The sequence below is a fragment of the Heterodontus francisci genome, unplaced genomic scaffold (assembly GCF_036365525.1).
Source record: "Heterodontus francisci isolate sHetFra1 unplaced genomic scaffold, sHetFra1.hap1 HAP1_SCAFFOLD_823, whole genome shotgun sequence".
NCBI lineage: Eukaryota > Metazoa > Chordata > Chondrichthyes > Heterodontiformes > Heterodontidae > Heterodontus > Heterodontus francisci.
In genome coordinates this window covers 374,153-383,239 of record NW_027141437.1, presented here as the reverse complement: position 1 = coordinate 383,239, position 9,087 = coordinate 374,153, and positions in this window count along the sequence as shown.

The following is a 9,087-nucleotide window of genomic DNA, read 5'->3' as shown; positions in this document are numbered from 1 at the left end:
CCGAATGGCCTGTTCCTAAGCTGTACTGTTCTTTGTTTGTTTGTAAGGTTAGCCTGAGGGACTCGGAGAGGCGAGGGAGAAATTTACAGCAGGACTCCTGTATAAACTCTCACACGCTGCACCCTCCACTCTGAGAACCAACTATTTCAGGCTATACAACATTTCAAAAAGACAGGCAGAATGGAAAGGAGAGAAAGGGTGGCCCTGATAGTAAAGGATGTTAAAAGGACATTAGTGAGAAAGGATCTGGCCTCAGAAAATCACGAAATAGAATCAATATGGCTGGAGATTAGAAATAGCAAGAATCAGAAAACACTGGTGGGACTAATTTATAGGCCCCTTATCAGTCGTTATACTGTTGGACAGAACATTAAACAAGAATTATTGGAGCTTGTAACAAAGGCAATGTAATAATTGTGGAGACTTTAATCTTCATATAGACTGGGACAATGAAATTGGCAAAGGTGGTCTGGAAGGTGAGTTTGTAGAATGCTTTTCTGGAATAATACATTATAGAACCAACGGATGAAAAAGGTATTTTAGGTCTAGTATTTATAACAAAGCAGGGTTAATTAGTAATCTCATCGTAAAAACGTCTGCTGGGAAATAGTGATCATAATACAACTGAATTCCATATTCGGTTTGAAAGCGACATACGCCAATCAGAAACACGAATCTTAAACTTAAAGCCAATACACTGTACGAGGGGAGAACTGACTGATAGACTAAAAGGTTATGCAGAAAATAAACAGCGGGAAACATTTAAGGAACCAATTGTAAATGTTCAACAAAGATACATTCTATTATAAAAAAACTCAGCAAGAAAGATCCATCCGTGGCTTAAGAGGGACGTTAAGGATAACATTAGATTCTAACATTGCAAAGAATAGTAATAAGCCTGAGGATTGGGAGTGTTTTAGAAATCAGCAAAAGGGCCACCAAAAAGTCAATAAAAATTGAAAAAAATAGACTGAGAGTAAACTAGTCAGGACTTGAGGTTGTTTTCGTTGGAGAGAAGGAGGAGGAGAGGTGACTTAATAGAGACATATAAGATAATCAGAGGGTTAGATAGGGTGGATAGTGAGCGTCTTTTTCCTCGGATGGTGGATGGCAAACACGAGGGGACATAGCTTCAAATTGAGGGGTGATAGATATAGGACAGATGTGAGAGGTAGTTTCTTTCTCAGAGAGTAGTAAGGGCGTGGAACGCCCTGCCTGCAAGCAGTAGTAGATTCGCCAACTTTAAGGGCATTTAAGTGGTCATTGGATAGACATATGGATGAAAATGGAATAGTGTAGGTCAGATGGTTTCACAGGTCGGCGCAACATCGAGGGCCGAAGGGCCTGTACTGCGCTGTAATGTTCTAATTCTAATTCGAATAAAAAACAGATTGCAAGAACTTTTAAATAGTAGCAATCAGGGACTCCCTCTGCTTCACTCTCAGACTGGGCTGCGTGTGTGCTAACTCTCGCAATACTGGGTCGGCTCACTGAGCCTCAGCTAGGGAAAATCCATTTAATTCATTCCCCAGGTCTCCTAACTTTCCAAAGAAAGTCTCGGACAGACAGACCTCATGATCATCTGCCTGCGGTGCCAACGCAGTCTCCTCCGGGGAGCTGGTTTGAACCTGGTCTGATCCACTACATGTTCAGGGAAACTGCAGTGGGCAGGGGTCCGTCTCCCGCCACTGCCCTGTCTCTCTGACCTCCTGCGGTCTTTCTTTCACTACTGCGGGGGTTGGGGGGGTGGGGGTGGTTACCACCTTCACCCCCGCCGATCATTACCGAGGAGCAGGTCAACCCCGTCCACAGGTAAACTAGGGACAATCCCTACGGTCACCGGTCCTGGTATCAGACATACACTGCCCTCCAATACCATTCACCACTGCACTCACTGGGGGAAAGGTCGGGCCTTTTCCCAGTAAAAGGGATCTGGTGGCCCCTGTGTCCCTGAGAATTATGATGGGCTTGCTTGGTCCACTCGAGGGATATGGGGGTTACTTTCCCTTCAGACACAAAACCCTGATAACATAGAACAGTACAGCACAGTACAGGCCCTTCAGCCCACGATGTTGTGCCGAACCTTTAACCTACTCTAGGATCAAACTACCTACATACCCTTCATACTACTATCATCCATGTACCTATCCAAGAGTTGCTTAAATGTCCCTAATGTATCTGCTTCTACTACCACCGCTGACAGCACATTCCACGCACCCACCACTCTCTGTGTAAAGAACCTACCTCTGACATCTCCCCGAAACCTTCCTCCAATCACCTTAAAATTATGCCCCCTGGTGATAGCACTTTCCGCCCTGTGAAAAAGTCTCTGGCTATCCACTCTATCTATGCCTCTCATCATCTTGTACACCTCTATCAAGTCACCTCTCATCCTTCTTCGCTCCAATGAGAAAAGCCCTAGCTCCCTCAACCTTTCTTCATAAGACATGCCCTCCAGTCCAGGCAGCATCCTGGTAAATCTCCTCTGCACCCTCTCTAAAGCTTCCACATCCTTCCTATAATGAGGCGACCAGAACTGAACACAATATTCCAAGTGTGGTCGAACCAGGGCCCGATAGAGCTGCAGCATAACCTCGCGGCTCTTAAACTCAATCCCCCTGTTAATGAAAGCCAACACACCATACGCTTTCTTAACAACCCTATCAAGTTGGGTGGCAACTTTAAGCGATCTATGGACATGGACCCCAAGATCCCTCTGTTCCTCCACACTACCAAGAATCCTGTCTTTAAGCCTGTATTCTGCATTCAAATTCGACCTTCCAAAATGAACCACTTCACACTTTTCCAGGTTGAACTCCATCTGCCACTCCTCAGCCCAGCTCTGCATCCTGTCAATGTCCCGTTGCAACCTACAACAGCCCTCCACACTATCCACAACTCCAGCAACCTTTGTGTCATCGGCAAACTTACTAATCCAGCCTTCCACTTCCTAATCCAAGTCATTTATAAAAATCACAAAGAGCAGAGGTCCCAGAACAGATCCCTGTGGAACACCACTGGTCACCGAGCTCCAGGCTGAATACTTTCCATCTACTACCACCCTCTGTCTTCTATGGGCCAGCCAATTCTGTATCCAGACAGCCAACTTTCCCTGTATCCCATGCCTCCTTACTTTCTGAATGAGCCTACCATGGGGAACCTTATCAAACGCCTTGCTAAAATCCATATACACCACATCCACTGCTCTTCCTCCATCAACCTGTTTTGTCACATCTTCAAAGAATTCAATAAGGCTTGTGAGGCATGACCTGCCCCTCACAAAGCCATGCTGACTGTCTCTAATCAAACTATGCTTTTCCAAATAATCATAAATCCTGTCTCTCAGTATCCTTTCCAATAATTTGCCCACTACCGACGTAAGACTGACTGGTCTATAATTCCCAGGGCTATCCCTATTCCCTTTCTTGAACAAGGGAATAACATTTGCACCCTCCAATCATCTGGTAGTACTCCAGTGGACAGTGAAGACGCAAAGATCATCACCAAAGGCGCGGCAATCTCTTCCCTCGCTTCCCGTAATATCCTTGGGTATATCCCGTCTGGCCCCGGGGACTTATCTGTCCTCATGTCTTTCAAAATTTCCAGCACACCCTCCTTCTTAACATCAACCTGTTCGAGCATATCAGCCTGTTCTACACTGTCCTCACAAACGACCAGGTCCCTCTCACTAGTGAATACTGAAGCAAAGTATTCATTAAGGACCTCCCCTACCTCCTCCGACTCCAGGCACAAGTTCCCTTCACTATCCCTGATCGGCCCTACCCTCACTCTGGCCATCCTCTTGTTCCTCACATAAGTGTAGAATGCCTTGCCTTGGGATTTTCCTTAATCCTACCCGCCAAGACTTTTTCATGTCCCCTTCTAGCTCTCCTAAGTCCATTCTTCAGTTCCTTCCTGGCTACCTTGTAACCCTTTAGAGCCCTGTCTGATCCTTGCTTCCTCAACCTTAAGTAAGCTTCCTTCTTCCTCTTGACTAGCTGTTCCACATCCCTTGTCATCCAAGGTTCCTTCACCCTACAATCCCTTCCTTGACTCATCGGGACAAACCTATCCAGCAGTCGCAGCAAGTGCTCTCGAAACAACCTCCACATTTCTGTCGTGATTTTGCCTGAGAACATCTGTTCCCAATTTATGCTCCCCAGTTCCTGCCTAATAGCATTGTAATTCCCCCTCCCCCAATTAAATATTTTCCCATCCCGTCTGCTCCTCTCCCTCTCCATGACTATAGTAAAGGTCAGGGAGTTGTGATCACTATCACCGAAATGCTCTCCCACCGGGAGATCTGCCACCTGGCCTGGTTCATTGCCAAGCACCAAATCCAACATAGCCTCCCCTCTAGTCGGCCTATCTACATATTGAGTCAGGAAACCTTCCTGGACACACCTGACAAAAACTGCTCCATCCTAACTATTTGCACTAAGGAGGTTCCAATCAATATTAGGGAAGTTGAAGTCACCCATGACAACAACCCTGTTACTTCTGCACCTTTCCAAAATCTGCCTCCCAATCTGTTCCTCCATGTCTCTGTTGCTATTGGGGGCTCTATAGAAAGATCCCAACAAAGTGACTGCTCCTTTCCTGTTTCTGACTTCCACCCATAATGACTCAGTAGACAAACCCTCCTCGACGACCTCCCTTTCTGCAGCTGAGATACTATCCCTGATTAACAATGCCACTCCCCCACCTCTTTTACCTCCCTCCCTATTCCTTTTGAAACATCTAAACCCCGGAACATCCAACATCCATTCCTGCCCCTGTGACATCCAAGTCTCTGTAATGGCCACAACATCGTAGCTCCAAGTACTGATCCATGCTCTAAGTTCATCACCCTTATTCCTGACACTTCTTGCATTAAAATAGACACACTTCAACCCATCATACTGGCTGAAACTTTGCCCTGTCAACTGTCTAACCTTCCTCACAGACTCTCTGCACTCGGTATCTGCCTGTTCAACAGCTACCCCATCCTTCAGAAATCCTATTAGCTTTTCCTGTACTGGCCGTAGTAAGCTTCCTGGGTCTCACTCTTACTGCAGTTAGAGCCACAGCCTGTTCTGCTGTGCTTTCCATCAGGGTCCCGTCTTCACTGAGCGGGTGTGCCTGATAAACCCTACAGCTTTTCTCCTTAGTTTCCAGCAGTCAGCTTTTAAATGCCCTGCTTTATTACAATGGAAGCACACACCTCTCTGGGTCTCACTCTTGCTCACAGCACCTTCCCTTTTGGCTAGAGGAGGGCCCCCTGTGTCTCCTGCTTTCCTTTCTCTCCCAGGATTGCCTTGGTGGATATCACCTTCCCACCCTTTGTCCTTTTCGGATTTGTGGGGGTGACTAGGAAAGGTTTTCTCCTGGGAAACAGACTTACAAATTAAAGCAAACTCATCGGTCAGAACAGCCGCTTACCGGGCTCCCTGAACCCGTTGCTCCTCTACATGGGTCTTTATGGAGAGTGGGAGAGAGTGTTTAAATTCCTCTAATAGAATTACTTCTCTGAGATTCTCATAGCTGATCTGTACTTTAAGAGCCCTCAGCCACTGGTCAAAAGCCAGCTGCTTACTTCTTTCAAACTCCAGATAAGTTTAATTAGTTTGCTTCTTGAGGGTTCTAAACTTTTGGCGACAGGCTTCGGACACTAATTCATATGCCCCGAGGATAGCATCTTTGGTCAGTTCATAACCTGATGAACTCTCATCTGGCAACAGGGAATAAACCTCATGGGCTTTTCCAGTTAGCTTGCTTTGTAGAAAAAGAGACCAGGTCTCAGCTGGCCATTTTAGCTGCCTTGCCAGTTTCTCAAAAAACACAAAAAATTTTCCACACCCTCCTCATTGAATTTTGGAATTAGTTGAGCGAGTTTTCACAATTCTGTACCCAGCCCTGAATTACCCTCATCCATATTGGCTACACTTTCACTGGGGTTACTCTGTCGCTCCCTCGTTAACTCAAGCCGCTTCAGCTCTCTTTCTTCGGATTCTTTCTGGAATATTCTTTCTCTCTCTCGCGTTCCTTCTCCTGTCTTTGTTTTTCTTCACATTATTTCTGGAAGGCTTTTTCTTTCTCTCTCTCTCTTTCCTCAAATTCAAGTTTCCTCTGTCCCAATTGTATCTTTGCTAGCAATACCCTGTCGGGGTCTACTTCTAACCTTGTTTCTGCTTCTTCAGATTCAAGGGAATAATGGTTGGCCACTAGCCTTAGGAGTTCAGACTTCCTCGCCTGGCCACGTACAGTGATCCCACTCTGCTCAGCCATTTTCGTCAACTCCTCCATAGACAGAGCTTTTAACTTATCCCAAGTTACTTCACCCTGACTTGGGGGGAGCTACCAGCTTCGGTCACAGACATTAGTATTAAATCACACACAACCACAAGAAAACTTGTATTGAAAACTTGCTCTTCTTTTGATTGGGAGCAATTTGACTTCCCAAATCTAATTTCTCTCATTTGTCTGTGGGTAAAATTCCAGATGCTTGCACCCAAATTTCTGTTAGGACCAGGTGAGAAAGGGGTCTAGGGTTCCCTTTCAGCCTTCACCTGGTCTTACCGTAACAGGGTTTAATTTTAAACACACCATGTTTTGAGCTCCCCCCTCAGTGAATCCTTGCTCACCGCTTTCCAATTACAAGGCAAAGAAATTAGCCCAAATAGATTTTCTTAGATTTAAAGAAGAAAGGTGAAATTTATTAAAACTTAAACTCTAATTTGGTTAATGCCTACGGATTTACACGCTGTGGCCCACGCTAGCATGCATGCAACTAGAGACAGAAAAGAGCAGAAGAAAAGTAAAGTGGAGAGGTCTGAGGCAATATCTGAAGGGTTTCTTGTTACTGTCTTTTGAGCCTCACTGTAGAGTCCTTTTGCAGTTAGTTCTTGCTTGTAGGTAATTCTTGCTTTTCCACGGGGCCCAGTATTCTTCTTGAAGCTTGTTCACTGTAGGAGACCTTTCTCTCTTGGGGTTGACAGGTCTTCAATGGATTCCAAAGCTGGTGAGAAATGAGATGAGAGCAGACAGGAGAGGGATCTTCTCAATCCAGGAGCTTATTTTCTTCACTGTTTCTCCAATTTAAAAAACTTCCCCAGCACGTGACGAACTTGTTTGACCAGGTCTCTTCTGTGCATTGGGAGCAGGGACTGGGTCCTTTGTTCCGACACTACCTGCTAGTGTGCAAAAAGGCCTTTCCGGTGAAGGGCCTGGCAATTCCCTGTAACAGGCCCCTCTTTTCTTCCCAGCAACAATTTGAAGTTTAGAATTAGAATTAGAACATTACAGCGCAGTACAGGCCCTTCGGCCCTCGATGTTGCGCCGACCTGTGAAACCATCTGACCTACACTATTCCATTTTCATCCATATGTCCATCCAATGACCACTTAAATGCCCTTAAAGTTGGCGAGTCTACTACTGCTGCAGGCAGGGCGTTCCAGGCCCCTACTACTCTCTGAGTAAAGAAACTACCTCTGACATCTGTCCTATATCTATCACCCCTCAACTTAAAGCTATGTCCCCTCGTATTTGCCATCACCATCCGAGGAAAAAGACTCTCACTATCCACCCTATCTAACCCTCTGATTATCTTATATGTCTCTATTAAGTCACCTCTCCTCCTCCTTCTCTCCAACGAAAACAACCTCAAGTCCCTCAGCCTTTCCTCGTAAGACCTTCCCTCCATACCAGGCAACATCCTAGTAAATCTCCTCTGCACCCTTTCCAAAGCTTCCACATCCTTCCTATAATGTGGTGACCAGAACTGCACGCAATACTCCAGGTGCTGGCTATGTGCCAAAATTAATGTGCCTCATTCTTGGCAGGTGGGGGCCTGCACGACAGTAGGGATGAACAGGGCATTTTTCAAGTTGGCAGGCTACAACTAGTGGAGTGCTGCAAGGATCAGTGCTGGGGCCTCAGCTATTTACAATCTAAATTAATGACTTATGGAAGATGGCAGGATCCCCAAGGACGCATTGTACAGCGAGCTCGTCACTGGTATCAGACCCACCGGCCGTCCACGTCTCCGCTTTAAAGACGTCTGCAAACGTGACATGAAGTCCTGCGACACTGACCACAAGTCGTGGGAGTCAGTTGCCAGTGATCGCCAGAACTGGCGGGCAGCCATAAAGGCGGGGCTAAAGAGAGGCGAGTCGAAGAGACCTAGCAGTTGGCAGGAAAAAAGACAGAAGCGCAAGGGGAGAGCCAACTGTGTAATAGCCCTGACAACCAATTTTATCTGCAGCGCCTGTGGAAGAGTCTGTCACTCTAGAATTAGGGCGGCACAGTGGCGCAGTGGTTAGCACCGCAGCCTCACAGCTCCAGGGACCCGGGTTCGATTCCAGGTACTGCCTGTGTGGAGTTTGCAAGTTCTCCCTGTGTCTGCGTGGGTTTTCTCCGGGTGCTCCGGTTTCCTCCCACAAGCCAAAAGACTTGCAGGTTGATAGGTAAATTGGCCATTATAAATTGTCACTAATATAGGTAGGTGGTAGGGAAATATAGGGACAGGTGGGGATGTTTGGGAATATGGGATTAGTGTAGGATTAGTATAAAATGGGTGGTTGATGTTCGGCACAGACTCGGTGGGCCGAAGGGCCTGTTTCAGTGCTGTATCTCTAATCTAATCTAATCTAATCTAATTGGCCTTTATAGCCACTCCAGGCGCTGCTTCACACACCACTGACCACCTCTAAGTGCTTACCCATTGTCTCTCGAGACAAGGAGGCCAAAGAAGATTAATGACTTAGATGAAGAGACAGAGAGTAATGTATCCAAGTTTGCTGATGATACAAAGCTAGGTGGGAATGTAAGCTATGAGGAGGACACAGAGAGGCTGTAAAGAGATATAGACAGGTTCAGTGAGTGGGTAACAAGGTGACAGATGGGAGTATAATGTGCGAAAGTGTGAGGTTATTCACTTAGCTAAGAATGGAAAAGCAGAATATTTTTTAAAAGGTGTGAAACTTGTAAATGTTGATGTTCAAAGAGATTTGGGTGAACTCTTACAAGGAGTGCAGAAAGTTAACATGCAGGTACAGCAAACAATTAGGAAGGTAAATGTCATGTTGACCTTTATTGTGAGGGGATTGG